Raw genomic sequence first — 14,772 nt, 5'->3', positions numbered from 1 at the left:
AATACATTAGACCTTGTGTTCTCCCATCTTTGCACTCCCTACAACCTCACAAACACCCCCTTTCCTTTCTCTGATCACAATCTCATCACCTTCACAGTGTCCTCGTCTTCAAACACCTATCCCTGCAAGCAGCAAATAATTACCCGCAGAAACCTACACAACTTGAACCCTGCTCCTTTTCACTCTGCAACTGACCAACTCTATGGCAGCATCTCTCCCCTGTCCTGCCCTGACCTGGCCACTGCTGTTCACAGCAGTTCGCTTTCATCCGCATTAGACTCACTTGCTCCTCTAACAACATGAAGCATCAGGCCCCGACCGTTACAACCTTGGCATACTGACAACACCAGAAATCTTAAACAACATAGCCGTGCGCTGGAGCGATTGTGGAGTAAAACCAAATCTCAACCAGCATTCACCCTATATAAATCTGCTTTCTTAACATACAATTCCTCCCTCCATGCTGCCAAACAAGCCTAATTTGTAACTCTTATTAATACCTTGTCATCCAGTTCTCGTCGTCTCTTCTCTACTTTTAACTCTCTACTTTCTCCACCTCCACCCAGTACCTCACTCACTGCTCACGAGATTGCAAATCATTTCAAAAACAAGATTGACGCAATTCGTAGGGGCTAAACCTCCTTTAACACTTTCCTCTTTTGACCTTGCTACTACCAAAGAGGTCACTAAGGTTTTCTCAGAAGCCCGTCTCACTACCTGCCCCCTGGATTCTGTCCCCTCACAACTACTACGGTCACCCTCTTCTTCCATCCTATGCTCCCTCATTCACATCTTCAATCTTTCCCTCTCTACTGGTGCCTTCCCCTCCCCTCTAAAGCATGTGCACATCACTCCCATACTTAAAAAGCCCTCCCTGGACCCCACCAACCTGAACAACGTAAGACCCATCTCCCTGCTGCCATTTACGTCTAAACTCCTAGAATGCTTAGTCTACAATCGCCTGAGCTCCCACCTCACTGACAACAACCTTCTTGACACTTTACAGTCTGGCTTTTGCTCACTACACTCCACTGAAACTGCCCTACTAAAACTCACGAATGATCTACTAACTGCTAAAACCAATGGCCAATACTCCGTACTCTTATTACTCAACCTCTCTGTGGCTTTTGATACGGTTGACCATCCCCTCCTCCTCAAAAAACTCCACTCTCTTGATCTCTGAGACTCTGCTCTCTCTTGGTTCTCCTCCTACCTATCGCAGCACTCCTTCAGCGTTACCTATAACGCTGCCTCCTCCTCTTCACTCCCTCTTTCTGTAGGGGTCCCTCAAGGTTCTGTCCTTGGACCCCATCTCTTCTCCATCTACACCTCCTCCCTTGGTCACTTGGTAAACTCCCATGGCTTTAAGTGTCATCTCTATGCTGATGACACACAAATCTATCCTTCTACCCCTCACTTCACCCCTTCAGTCTCCTCTCGCATTACTAACCTACTAAGCGACATATCGGCATGGATGTCACTCCACTTTCTCAAACTCAATCTTTCCAAAACTCAGCTCTTAGTACTCCCCCCAGCCCGTGCCCTGTCCCCTGACTTCTCCATCAAGATCTATAACACAATCATCAGTCCCTCCCCTCATGCCACGATACTAGGTGTAATCCTAGACTCCCATCTGTCCTTTCAGCCCCAAATCCAATCACTGTCCAATTCTTGTAGACTTCACCTCCGCAACATATCCAAGATACGCCCATTCCTAACCTCGGAAACCAATAAGCAACTTATTTACTCTCTTGTTATATCTCGCCTTGACTATTGTAACTCCCTCCTCATTGGCCTACCTAATCACAGGCTATCCCCTTTTCAGTCTATCATGAATGCTGCTGCCAGACTCATCCACCTTACTAACCATTCTGTATCTCCCACCCCTCTCTGCCAATCCCTCCACTGGCTTCCAATTGCCCAATGGATAAAATTCAAAACATTAACAATAAAGTATAAAGCCATTTATAACTCTGCCCCAAATTACATCACCGATCTTGTCTCCAAATATCACTCAAACCGTACTCTCCGCTCCTAGCAAAACCTCCTACACTCTAGCTCCCTTGTCTCCTCCTCCCATGCTCATCTCCAGGACTTCTCCAGAGCTTCCCCCATCCTCTGGAACTCTCTACCCCAATTTATCAGACTATCGCCTACTCTACTCATTTTTAGGCGATCTCTGAAAACCTATCTCTTCAGGGAAGCCTATCCTGCCCTCAGCCAATAATGGAATCTTCTACTCTTCCAACCAGTCCATTCCCCACAGTTACTACCTTTTGTACCACTAGCCCCTGTCTCCTAGATTGTAAGCTCCAAGGAGAAGGGCCCTCCTATCCCTCTTGTATTGAACTGTATTGTTGCTGTATTGTCTCCCGTTATATTGTAAAGCGCTGATCAAACTGTTGGCGCTATATATATATAAATCCTTTATAATAAAAATTTCTTAGTTGCGACATTCACATACATCAAATGGTCTGTTTGTGAAAGAATACAAGGAGGCTTCAGAGGGTATTTAGCATTACAAACAGGAATGTAACTCTACCAATGCTCTACTGCCTGTTCTTACAATCCTAATGCAGGCCATACATGGGTCAAATTCTGAATGAATTTTCATTAGAATGCATTTTGTATTCTGATGGTACCACCATTCATTTTGAAATTTGACCAACCAAGCCTTTCATTTCATTTAATGTTGCTACAGAAAAGAACTTTAATGACCAAGAATTTTCTTTCTTTCCAGGTCACAGCTGATGGTCATTTGTTTTTCAATTACCTTTCGTGCACGATTCTCCCATCATTGATTAGAAATTCGTTTGTTTTTCAAAAGATTTCCAACATGCCTGATCACTCTAATTTGATGGTTGCTTGAAAATCGGCCGTTGCTGTTGCCCACTAATGGTGCAAAATTATAATGAAAATTCTTTTGGAATTTAACCTGTGTATGGCTGGCTTAAAAGTGGCTGGTCAGACTCAACCCTTCTGCCTTTAGCATTTGTGTAAACTTGAGGCAAACATCTTTGGTTGGTTTGCTGGCTGTTTGTTCCTTAACCTTTGTACGGGCGAGTGTTTGAGGCTTAAGCATTTTATTTTTAGCCAGTGGAAAATAAATTACTAGGGAAAACAATTTTTTGTTGCACAACCCCCAGAGAAGCCATTGAATCATTTTTTGATTTTTCAGCACACCTGAAGATGACACAACTCGTTCACCCAGCACTTACTGACACACCTTGAGGTCCTTTAATTAATTTATTAGGCCAAGCAAGTGGGGATTAGCAAGTGTACTTATACATAAAATCATTAAAACAATAATGTTACTGTGAGAGATATGGTTAATCTGCAGTATTCTGACTAACAGTAATTAATAGAACTGAACTACATTTACCTAGCAACAGCATATAAAGACAGTCCTAACTTGCTATATTAGCTCCTGTTTTACCCCACTGGCCAGTAAATGGTGAAACTTTGGTCGGCAAAGTTGCCCTTAAAAGAACCACAAACGTTCCCAGCACACAATAGATCCACTTGTGCAATGTTAATTTCTGACCAGGCCCAGGGTGCCATTTTCTGGGTATGTGCTTTGGCTCAGTTCAAGTTCTCAAGCAGGGATAGGAGTTGCTGTGATGTCTCTCTTACAATCCTGCTTTGACAGTTCCTCTTTTCCATCCTTACAAGTAGTGGGGTGCTCTCTAGTACAGTCTGTTCACACCAGACATCCAAATCACACCTCACACCTTCCCAGGAAGAAAGTTCCCATCTCTTAGGCAAGGTCCTGTGTGATATACAGTCTATTGTGGTCACTTATGGCAGGGTTCCATTCAACCAGCAACAGCTGCCCAATTGTTTCTAACATCCCTGCTAGCTTTAAGACCACCCTCCCTTTTTCTCCCACCAGCTTGCAGACACATTTCTCCTTGCTTTCTTGTGTCATTCAATCACTGTATTCCAAGATCGATCCAGACCCAGCTAGGATGGCTGCCCTCTACACTAGAGACACTCAATAGACGAACATTGCAAAGTGGTCTCCTTTTAAGATGGCTGCTGCACTTTTGCATTAATTAATTTTCAGTTGAACCCTGTCCACACTGGAGAAATATATTACAGCAGCAACAAAGGAAAAGGTTCCGCAGCAGTTATCAGTTACAGTCCAGGTTACACATGCTATGGTACTCTTATTAAAGTCTGTTAGGGTCAAAAACACTTGCAACTCTAGGTTTGTATCACAAAAAAAGCTCTATACTCTATAAGTCAGATCATGTTAGGTGCCACATCCCATATGTAGAATAGTATACAATTGGCTAGGATTAGGGACTTTTTGAGTGCCTAAAAATTCCCAATCTTAGCCAATTGTACACCATATCACCATGAATATCAAAATCGGTATACCCACAACATTTCTAACAAAGTTAAATAAATAAAATAAGATACAATAAAATAATTTAAATAAATCCCCTAGACGCACAAAAAGTCACACTTTCTCCCCAGAAAGTCCAGTCAAAAAAACCTTCTTGTAAGCACATTTTTAATAAAATAGACAATTTATACAATTTACTACACTATATGGTCTTTTTCTCTTTTTTTGAACTGTGATATGATACTTATTGCAATTGGAGAATGGATCAGTATGGTTTAAGAGGAGTCATCTCACATCCATTTATGCTATGGGATATCTGTAGTCCGATAAGGTGCATGGTTTGGAAGGTGGTGGAGAGTGGTTCTTTTCATTTCACTAAGTGGTGTTGAAGAGGGGAGCACTTACCACATGTTTAAAGGATAATACACTATGATGTGTTTTTTTCGGAGTTATCTCTTATAAGGATGATGATGCATCTGTAGGATCAGCCTTGAGTGGATCCTTATGGGGAAAGAGAGGTAAAGCTATTTAAAGTATTTTTTAGGTTAAGAGTATTTAATTCAGCCATATTCAGTGGACACTGGGTGATTTTTTATAAATAATATTTGAACACAAGTGCACAATGATAATTGGTTTTGCTATATTTTTGAGGATAATGCACTATATGTAGCCATTTGTTCTTTTTTAGGTACACGTAGGCACAAAAGAATTGTGTTTTGGAGATGGATCAAGTTTATGTATGATAATTTGAAGATTCACAGACGCTGAGGAGGTTTTTGACCATATCACCATGCCTGCTCCAGTTTTTTGCTAGTTTCCTTAGGTGATGGAACTGTTCTCCTTCGGAAAATTAGTTTTATTTTTTTTAACATTCAAGTTTTTGTCAGAATCTTCTATCAAGATCTAACAGCTTATTGGCCTGAGCATTCTAGGGTTGGTTATCTTTTGTGTGTACCTTGAGGACCCTACCCAGATCCCGCTGTGTGGGGCCAGCCTGTAATCTTGATTTTGGTACTGGATCCTGAGGTAATTACTCACCTTGGCACTCTGGGGCCCCTCAGCGGCTGTAAAGGTTCAAGAGATTTTTTTTATGGTTTGCAGATACTGAAGACCCCTTCGGGGATATGCCCACCATAATGGGTGAAGCCTGGACTTCTAATTAGTCCAGCATCACAGGTAAGGTAAGACAGAGTTTCCTGGTGCTTTGATACTGGTTCCTTGCTTTTGCTAACACAATGCGCATTATGTAGCACATCATGCAGTTATACAGGCAGAGGATTTGGATATTATGCATTTAATTTTGGTAACCCTAACCATGTTGTCTCTGTTTCTCAGTGCAAGTAATGAAAACTTGGTATTTGGTTAAGGTAACGCTCAAGGATGAGATAACTGCATTGAGACTCTTGGATGATACCTTCCCAACATCTTTTCCACCATGAACACACAAAGCACATTGCTGCACTTTTGTTGATAACATCTAAAAAGACACAGCCACAGGAACATGGTCAGCCCCTGGGTTAGAGTGGCTCCTGTATCTAAACTAGCACAACCCCAACTATTCTGCATTCCATAACCGTGCTTAGCAATGGTAGATCACAGGGATATGGGACAAAAGGGTCAAATAGCATTCTGCGGATGGCCTACAGGAAACTCTAACCACAGCTCAGGGTGATAGCTATTCTCTTGTCCCAGAGCAACATCTAACTATAGCACCACTCCCATTGTCTGACTTTGGCTCCTTCTCAGTCACGCAACTTTGACCAATTGGACCAACCCTCAGGAATGGTTCTGACCCAAGGTTGCCACGTGGCCAATGAAAATAGTATAAGTTGGTAATTTATTTAATATCAAAACATAACAGGTATTATTTTCTAGAGAAGGTATCCATCTTACCCTGTTAGTAATTTAGAACTAATTTATTGTCATCATTAATATTTTTTATTTTAGAAACTTTTGCAGCCTTAGAAACAGATTCTAAACGTTATGGTAGTAAGAACTACCTGAGTCTGGGGCACATGTCTATATTGTAATATAAGATGTTATAGTGAGCGCAACTTAAATGCAAAAAACGTATAGATGTGTATACACAAAAAGTGTATAAATGCGCATACACAGAGAATGTTACTGAGCAGCTGATACACCGAAAAGGTAACCAAATAAAACCTCCAATCAGACATATATGTTAAATAAAATGGTGCAGAGCTAAATACTAGAGCACAGTTTATATACACAATATATATACATGCGTGATATCACTCTAAAGGTGATCAATGCATATAAAAGTTCGATGCAATAGTGCGGATCATGAAAAGATCCCAATTCAAGGTGAGTGGACGTCCTGATCCAAGGTGTGATGATAGGTGTGATCACACAAATAGGTGAAAAACGCACTCACCAGATGTGCGTTTAATACACGCAATATGCAATCCTGCGTCACCAGGCAAAGAAACGATCATCAGATCCCAGATCAGATTGTACCCAGATCACCATCCCGGCTCCACGGAAGTAGGTCATCCGAAACCGCTACCAGGTATCACCACCAGGGTCCTGAGTCCTCCAGATGGGCACGTAATCTTTTTGTTAAAATCTTGAAACCAGAGTTTTTAATTCTCAGTACTCCACAGCTCGCGCCTCGCTCCCCAACCAATGCAGACACGCCTCCTCGTTGTCTATATTGTTACTGAAATTGGCACACAACGTTCATGAATTAGGTGCAGGACATGTTTAATGGGCCATACTGCCAGAAAGGTATCCTTATTTCTTTATTGAGTCTCCCCAAGATATCTGTTTTCTAGGTGTACAACCATTTAAATAACTTAAAAAAAGAGGACAGCTGCTTTAAACCTTCCCCTTGTTATCGGAATAAAAATAAAATGTTTCAGCAGGAGTTGGGTTTTAATATGTTTCGATTCTTTCAATTAAAAAAAAAACTTAAGCTGCAAAACACTTGGGCCTTGGAAAGAAATAATTGTTATAATAACCTTGCATATATAAGAAAAATAATAAGACCCAGCATTATTATTAGTGAGTCGCAGAACTCCTGACTAAGGGCAGGTGTAATTAACGCAATCTGTCTCAATGTATGTAACATAACACCTCTGCTGCGCACTTTTATCATTAAAATGATAATGAAGTGTCCAGCTGAGAGAAATTAGCTTTGATTAAGAAAATCTGGGCTCAGCAAGTTATCTAGTTTGAAAAGAGATGTTTACCGATGCAATGTACTGCAAGAAAAGAAAAATACTCAACAAATTTTGTTTTAATGGACTGTTGAGTACAAAGTCATCGTCTTTAGAATATTGGGTTACTTTATAGATACAATGGAATGACAGCAGACAGGCAGTTCAATTCATTTGTGTATTATTCTCAGGACAATGGAAGACAGGAACATTTTGTCTTTTTAAGTGGATATTTTGCTTTACATTATGTATGCAAATAGCTGATCTATGAACAGAACCAACCCAAAAATAACAACATACATGAATAGCCCATTAAAAGATAAAATAACAAAACCTTGTTTTGCTGCAGTATTCAGCTTCAATCTAGAGATTTCACAAAGTCTTTTTTTCTGCCAGTAGACACCCTTAGTCTGATTGTCAGTTCTTTCAACCTATTTCCTCTGAGCCCAGGTTGTTCTGGACTCTAACCTGTGACTGGACAGTGAAAGGAGAAGCAGAACAGTAATTAGCTAATTTCTCTGTCACTCTGCTTTTTCCTCTTAACAGCATGTCACCGCCCCGAGTCTTGTCCAATCAGAGAATACTTTGCATGCATTCAGAAAGTGTAAAGCATTCTCTGAATGGTGCATGTGCTGCGTTGATGACCTCCCATGTTCAGAATGCAGCTGGTAGCCACTCAGCATGGGACTGAGAAGCAAGTGGAGATTACTGGAGCAACTAATTTACTGATTTTAGCAAGGTATGTGTAACACCCTCCGGATTAGTTATATCATTTTTTTTTTAGAGAGAGGATGAGCAGCAGCCTGGGGATGCGCCAGCCTGGGGAACAAGGTAGTGAGGTTACCTCAGGACAGGCTCTAACAGGTTAGGGCTTCTGGAGCCCTCCCACCTTTCCAGAAATCTGAAATCTTTCTGGAAGAGGGTTGGAGGAGGGGAGGATGCCCAGATCTGCATGTTTGAGGGACTCTGGCCAATCCCCTGGCAGGAGGCTGGGCAAGGTGACAAGGGCAACCCTCAAATGTGGCAGAGCCTGGGGGGAGGTGTGCAGTGTCATGTGGGAGATGGATTGAGGAAGGCTGGAGTGTGAATCCTGGGAGGGGGCCCCAGGGAGGGGAGCCCACCTACAGGCAAATCGCTGTAGAAGAGGATCTCCACTGCCTCAAGGTCTCCCAGGGAGAACATCCTGTGTAGCAGGGAAGGAGCCAGCCCAGCTTAAGGCCTGAAAGCAGCCACCAACCCACCAAGCTAACAGGAGAGGACAGTGTGAGTACTTCTACACCCCTTGGGCCAGATAAGGGGAGGGGGCAGACAGGTGCAAGATCCAACTAGCTTCTCATCTGGGACTGTTCTAAATTAACAGCTCTTTGGCCCCCTTGCCAAGGGAATACCCTCAGTGCAGCTGAGTGAATAGGAGGAATCATCCGGGGGCTGAGGAGGTACACTAGAAAGAGCCAACAGGGAAAAGACTGTTGCAATCCACATTGTTGTTCATAGTTGCTAAGCAGTTTGTCCTCATGTTCTGCAGTTCCTCGGACATCCCATATACCCCTTGAGCCCATCCAAGTTCTTAACCTCGTCATAAAATCAGAAAACCAAGCTCAAGGACTGTTCTTAGACTCCAGTGTGCAAAGTGTGGAAAATGAGTATTGCCTGGCTGTGCAGAGCAAAGTGGGAAACAAACCAAAATCCAGTGGCCCTTGTGAGGGTGGCGCTACATATGCTATATGCATAGTTACATTGGTACAAGCTGAACCAATGTAACTACAGTATGTATAAAATATCCACACCTAGAATTCTTCTTTAACATAGCCAGTAGAAGTAGAAACTGACCGCTTATATATATGATCCCTTTGACAGGCCAGAACATTGTATTGTTTCTATGTTCAGAGTCAAACGCTTTCTTTGTTGTTTCCTCTCTGGCCCCCATACCACAAGTGCTACAGGCTTGGAAAGTCTTGCAAAATCTCCAGTGACACCCACAAGCTACCTGCAGGAACATGCTTGCACATCCATTGAGTTTAAGGCTACTTTCACACTGATCCATGGCAAAAACGCATTTGCGTTCTTTGCCATGTTTTTGATGCATTTTATCATGTTTACGGTGCTGTTTTTGATCATATGTCCTGTAAAAATGTTCCACAAACGCGATAAAAATGCTGCAAAAAGTGGATTTTCATTTAGAGGAGTGTTTTTTTTACAGGACCAGACCTGCACCATAAATGCAGCAAACAGGAGTTTAAAAAAAGCATTGGACCTGCAACAGATCAGTGTGAAGAGTTTCATAGGAATACATAGTCACATGTTTTTCTCTTGCTTTTGTTTATTGCAAAAGTTTAAGAAAAACGGATCAGTGTGAAAGTAGCCTAAGGCCATTTATCTTATTGCTGGTGGTCATAAAGCTTCTCTGTTTATTGAATCAGATTGTAATCATGAAAGCCCTGCTATGAGTATGTGCTCAGCAAGCATTTTCCTGCGTATGCATGAGATAACTGCAGCTACTGGTTTCACTGCAGGCAAAATCAAAATGGCGGCAGCAAGCTGCAGAATTGTCATCCGCCTGTCAACAATACATTAGGTACATTGCGAAATGCAAGGTATGCACACAAGAATAACAATGCAGCATATTGCCGCATTTACATTTCTGAGGATAGTGTCTCTTTATGCTTGGGGCTCCATCCCCTCCAGGAATCACTCTGTCCTCTAGAGAAGGGCTAATATGGTCAGGGAACAGAATCTTTGCACCAGGTGGCCGAAGTGGGAGAAAGATTGCAAGGCCTACAAAAATTTCTGTCCCACGTGTATACAGAACAAGAGCAATAGAAGCAAGACCTGGGGCTTATTAAGGCCTCTACCAGTCCCTGATCGTCCTTGGAGGGTGATATAGATGGAATTCATTGTAGAGCTGCCACCATCAGAAGGATCTTTGTTATAGTGGATCGATTTTCCAAGATGGCCCACTTTATTGCCATGAAAGGAGTACCATCTGCAGCTGAAACAGCCCAAGTCTTTATAAGAGAGGTGGTGAGACTCCATGGTGTTCCAGGAAACATCATCTCGGATCGAGGGGTACAATTCACCTCGAAATTTTGGAAGGCTCTTTGTGAAAAATTGAAAGTGGGACTCTCACTCTCTTCCGCCTATCATGCTCAGACTAACGGCCAAACAAAAAGAACCAACCAGACCTTGGAGCAGTACATTCGTTGCTTCACATCCTTTTCTCAAGACGACTGGGTATCACTTTTACCCTTGGCTGAATTCGCCTATAATAACTCAAAACACTTGGCCACAAGACAGTCTCCCTTCTTCTCTAACTACGGATTTCACCCTGCATTCATTTCCAATATAGTGCCTGAATCAGCAATCCCAGCAGTCCAAGATACTGTTGAATTTCTTCAGTAGAATAACAAGATGCTACAGGAAACAATCTCAAAAGCTCAACTGGATAATAAGAAGTTCTTTGACAGGAAAAGGAAAGGGGACCTGGTCCTGGAACCTGGCGAAGAGGTATGGTTGTCAACAGCCAATCTAAGATTAACCTGTCCCTCAAAGAAGTTAGGCCCCAAATTTGTGGGTCCTTTTCCTGTAAAGAGGAGAATTAATGATGTGGCATATGAATTCATACTACCGGATTCACTAAACGTACATCCTGTATTCCATGTCTCATTGCTCAAGACTGCAGTCTCTAACCCCTTCCCAGATCGGGAATTGGGGCCACCTGAACCAGTGGCGAAGAAGAATATGAGGTTGAAACTATTGTTGACTGCAGGAAAAGGAGAAACCAAATCCAATATCTAATTAAATGGAAAGGTTATGGATCTGAAGACAATTCATGGGAACCGGAGTTTAACATCCACGCTAAAGATTTAATCGTAGCATTCAAGCGCATGCATCCAGAGAAGATGGCCCAGTTGGGCATCTGGAGGCTGCCCTTAGGGAGGGGGCACTGTCATGGACCCTGTCGCTGTGCAGCCGTGCGACGGTGACAGGTCCCTTCGGGTCGCGGCGGTGCGAATGCGCATGCGTAGGAGTGTGCATGCGCAGAGGCGTGGAAGTGCGCGCATGAGCAGTAGAGTCTGCGTCACCGCTAGGCGGGCTATTTAAACATGCAATACAGTACAATCAATGCCTTCTGGTCTACAATGTTCCTGCACATAATACCTGATCCTGTTGCCTGTATTCTGATTTGCCTGACTAAGAAAGAACTCCACCTGCACCGACCTCGGCTAGCCCTTTCCAGCCTTGTGGAGGTCCACAATTTTGTCGCTGGTGTCTTTTGACAGCTCTTTGGTTTTGCCCATGGTAGTAGTTGGCATCTGACTGACCGTGGGGTGGACAGGTGTCTTTAAAGAGCTCAGACAGGTGCTACTAAGTTAGATTAATGAGTGGAGTAGAGGTGGACTTTTTAAAGGCACAGTAATAGGTCTTTGAGAGCCAGAATTCTTGCTGTTTCTTAGGTGTTCAAATACTTATGTTCAGCAGTGCAAGACAAATAAATTCTTTAAAAATCATACAATGTGATTTCCTGAATTTTTTTTAATTCTGTCTCTCAGAGTGGGAATGCACCTACATTGTGAATTTCAGACCCCTCCATGATTTCTAAGTGGGAGAACTTGAAAAATCGCAGGGGGTTCAAATACTTCTGTTCCTCACTGTATGTTTACAATGATGTCTTATGTGAGTTAATGACTGCAGTGTTGAGTTTTGATATAATTTATGATGCTCAGGCAGGCTTGTGCAGGCTGGGAGGGGGGGGCTTGGGCAGCATCGGGCAGGCTGAGGTGGGCACCCACTGACATCATGGCACCTGTTTGGCACATTTTTCAAAGAAATGTGTATAGAGCTGTGTGTCTGCTTCGCTCCCACTTCCTTCCCTCATGAGCACAGCCCAGCTCTGAGTGACCTATTGTCGTACACTGCCTGCTGTCCCCTCAACACTGTCCACTGTCTCCATCAGCCCAGGGATGAGAAAGAGAGCTGAACCTGGAGACTGGGATCATTACAGCTTCTGTGCTGCTGCTCTGCTGGACAGGGAGTGCTGCTGCTGCCTCATGAACCTGAGGATACCGGAGACATAGAGGCCAGATTGCAACACCACCAAGGGGATGAAGATGTTCGTCAGGTAAGGGTCCAAAAGGGGGAGCTGTGTACACAGGGAAGAGGGCTGGGGTATGGGAACAGATATACCTAGATCATGTCCGCAGTCTCTGACCATCTCTTGTAACATGTCTGCAGTCTCTTACCATCTCCTGTATTATGTCTGGAATCTCTGACCATCTCCTGTATCATGTCTGCAGTCTCTGATCATCTCTTTTATCATGTCTGCAGTCTCTGAGGGCTAGCCTGGAGAGGAGTCAACAGCGGGAGCGCTGCCGAGATGGTGGTCACAGGACGATTCAGATGTGTGTGGACTGTGGAAAGAAGAACATAGAATGAAACCAAAGCCACCAAGATGGAGCCCAGAGGGGACTGCCTGACGGAACCCTGCACAGTGCACCTAAAAGATCAGTGACAGTGCCATGAGGTCACTCTAGGAGGGGTGTGTGTCACTGATGTAATGGGGGAGTAAATCCAGTAAGGTAAGGGAGGAGACTGATATACTGGTTCCCATTTATATCAGTAACCCCCCCTTACCTTAGTTTAATAAATCTGTGAAAGGTGATCTGTGGTAACCAGAGTACCCCCCACATCAGAGTTCCTGCCATTCCCCCTTAAATCAGTGTCCTCAGTATTTCCCTTTAAATTAGAATCTGCAGGATTCTACCTTACAGTGTTAGGGGGAACTCTGCGGACCCTGAAGTAAAGGTGAACTCTGATGCAAAAGTAAAAGGCAACACTGCAGACCCTGATGTAAATGGGAACTCTGATGTAAAGGGAATGCTGTGCACTGATGTAAGGGGGGGGGGGGGCTCTGGTGAACAGAGACCACTTTATATCAGAGTTCCCCTTTACACTAAAGTCTGCAGCATTCCATCTTACATCATGATCCACAGCATTGCCCTTTACATAAGAGTTCCCCTTTATTTCATGATCTGCAGAGTTCCCCCTTGCACTGTAAGGGGGAATCCTGCAGACTCTGGTGTAAGGGGGAACACTGTGCTGGGTTATATTAAACTGACCTTCATATACATTTTTGTTTTTTGTTGTACCTTAAACACATTGCTAATACCACTAGCTGCATTTTTGTAGCTTAAATATTGATATTTGCACAGTTTCGCACTGAAAATTGTAATTTTATGTACTTTTTTGAAGTGTCAGTTGGCTCTTTCAGTAAATTTCATAAGTTGTGTCAGTAAACAAAAGTTGGTGCTGTCTGTAAAATTTTGGCTGTCAGTAAATTTCACTTCGGGACGTTGGCAACACTGCCTGAAAGTGTTTCTAAATTGCACCAAAGAGATATCAGGTCTCCTTTCCTGCCAGAGAGTAAAGTGCTGTGTCACAGAGCTGTGTAAATCTCAGGACTGGATGTGAAGAAATACAAACTTTTTGGCAGGAAAAACAATTGTATGTATAGGTTTTTCCTGAATTTCAGCTATAGATTGTGTGATTCTTGTCCACCTTCACTAAGTCAAAGTAATGAGAAACCATCCAATCACTCTGTGGTCAAGAAAAGTTAAATATATTTCATACTTCAGCAAAGTTAATTGAAAACATTGCATACTGGTTAATACCATCCTGTACATTCCCTATTAAAAGAAGTACCTTTCCCTGTCATTGTTATGGGAAAGAATGTACATTGTGTAATATGGACGTTTAATGATTGATGTATTCTGAAGAGTACATATTATTTTTAGCGCTATTCTTTTCCAACGTACAGTACAGTTTAATTAATATAGTTTAAGTTACACAATAGCTCCGGCAGAACAATGTCTTTGATTACATTTTTACAACAGTTGAGAACTAAATAAAATGTAAAGTGCTGAAGTTCAACAAATCAGAGTACACTTTTTTTTGGATAGCATCAACAATTTATGCAGCTCTTTACATATTGTACATCCTCATCAGTCCCTGCCCTCCAGGAGGTTACAATCTAAGGTCCCTATTTCATATACAGAAGCCAATTACCCTGTTAGAATGTCTGTGGATTGTGGGAGGAAACCAGAGAACTTGCAGAACATGCAAACTCCATGCAAGCAGTGTCATGGTTGGGATTCAGGCTAATGACCCTAGTGCTGTAAGGCAGCAGTGCTAACCACTAAACCACTGTGTTTTTTTCCCTTCTTTGTGTTCAAAGTGGTTTTAAAG

This window comes from Staurois parvus, unplaced genomic scaffold, assembly GCF_062004578.1.
Source record: "Staurois parvus isolate SC_StPar_1 unplaced genomic scaffold, SC_StPar_1.0 ptg000298l, whole genome shotgun sequence".
NCBI lineage: Eukaryota > Metazoa > Chordata > Amphibia > Anura > Ranidae > Staurois > Staurois parvus.
The sequence above is the reverse complement of the archived record's forward strand: the minus strand, read 5'-3'. Positions refer to the sequence as shown.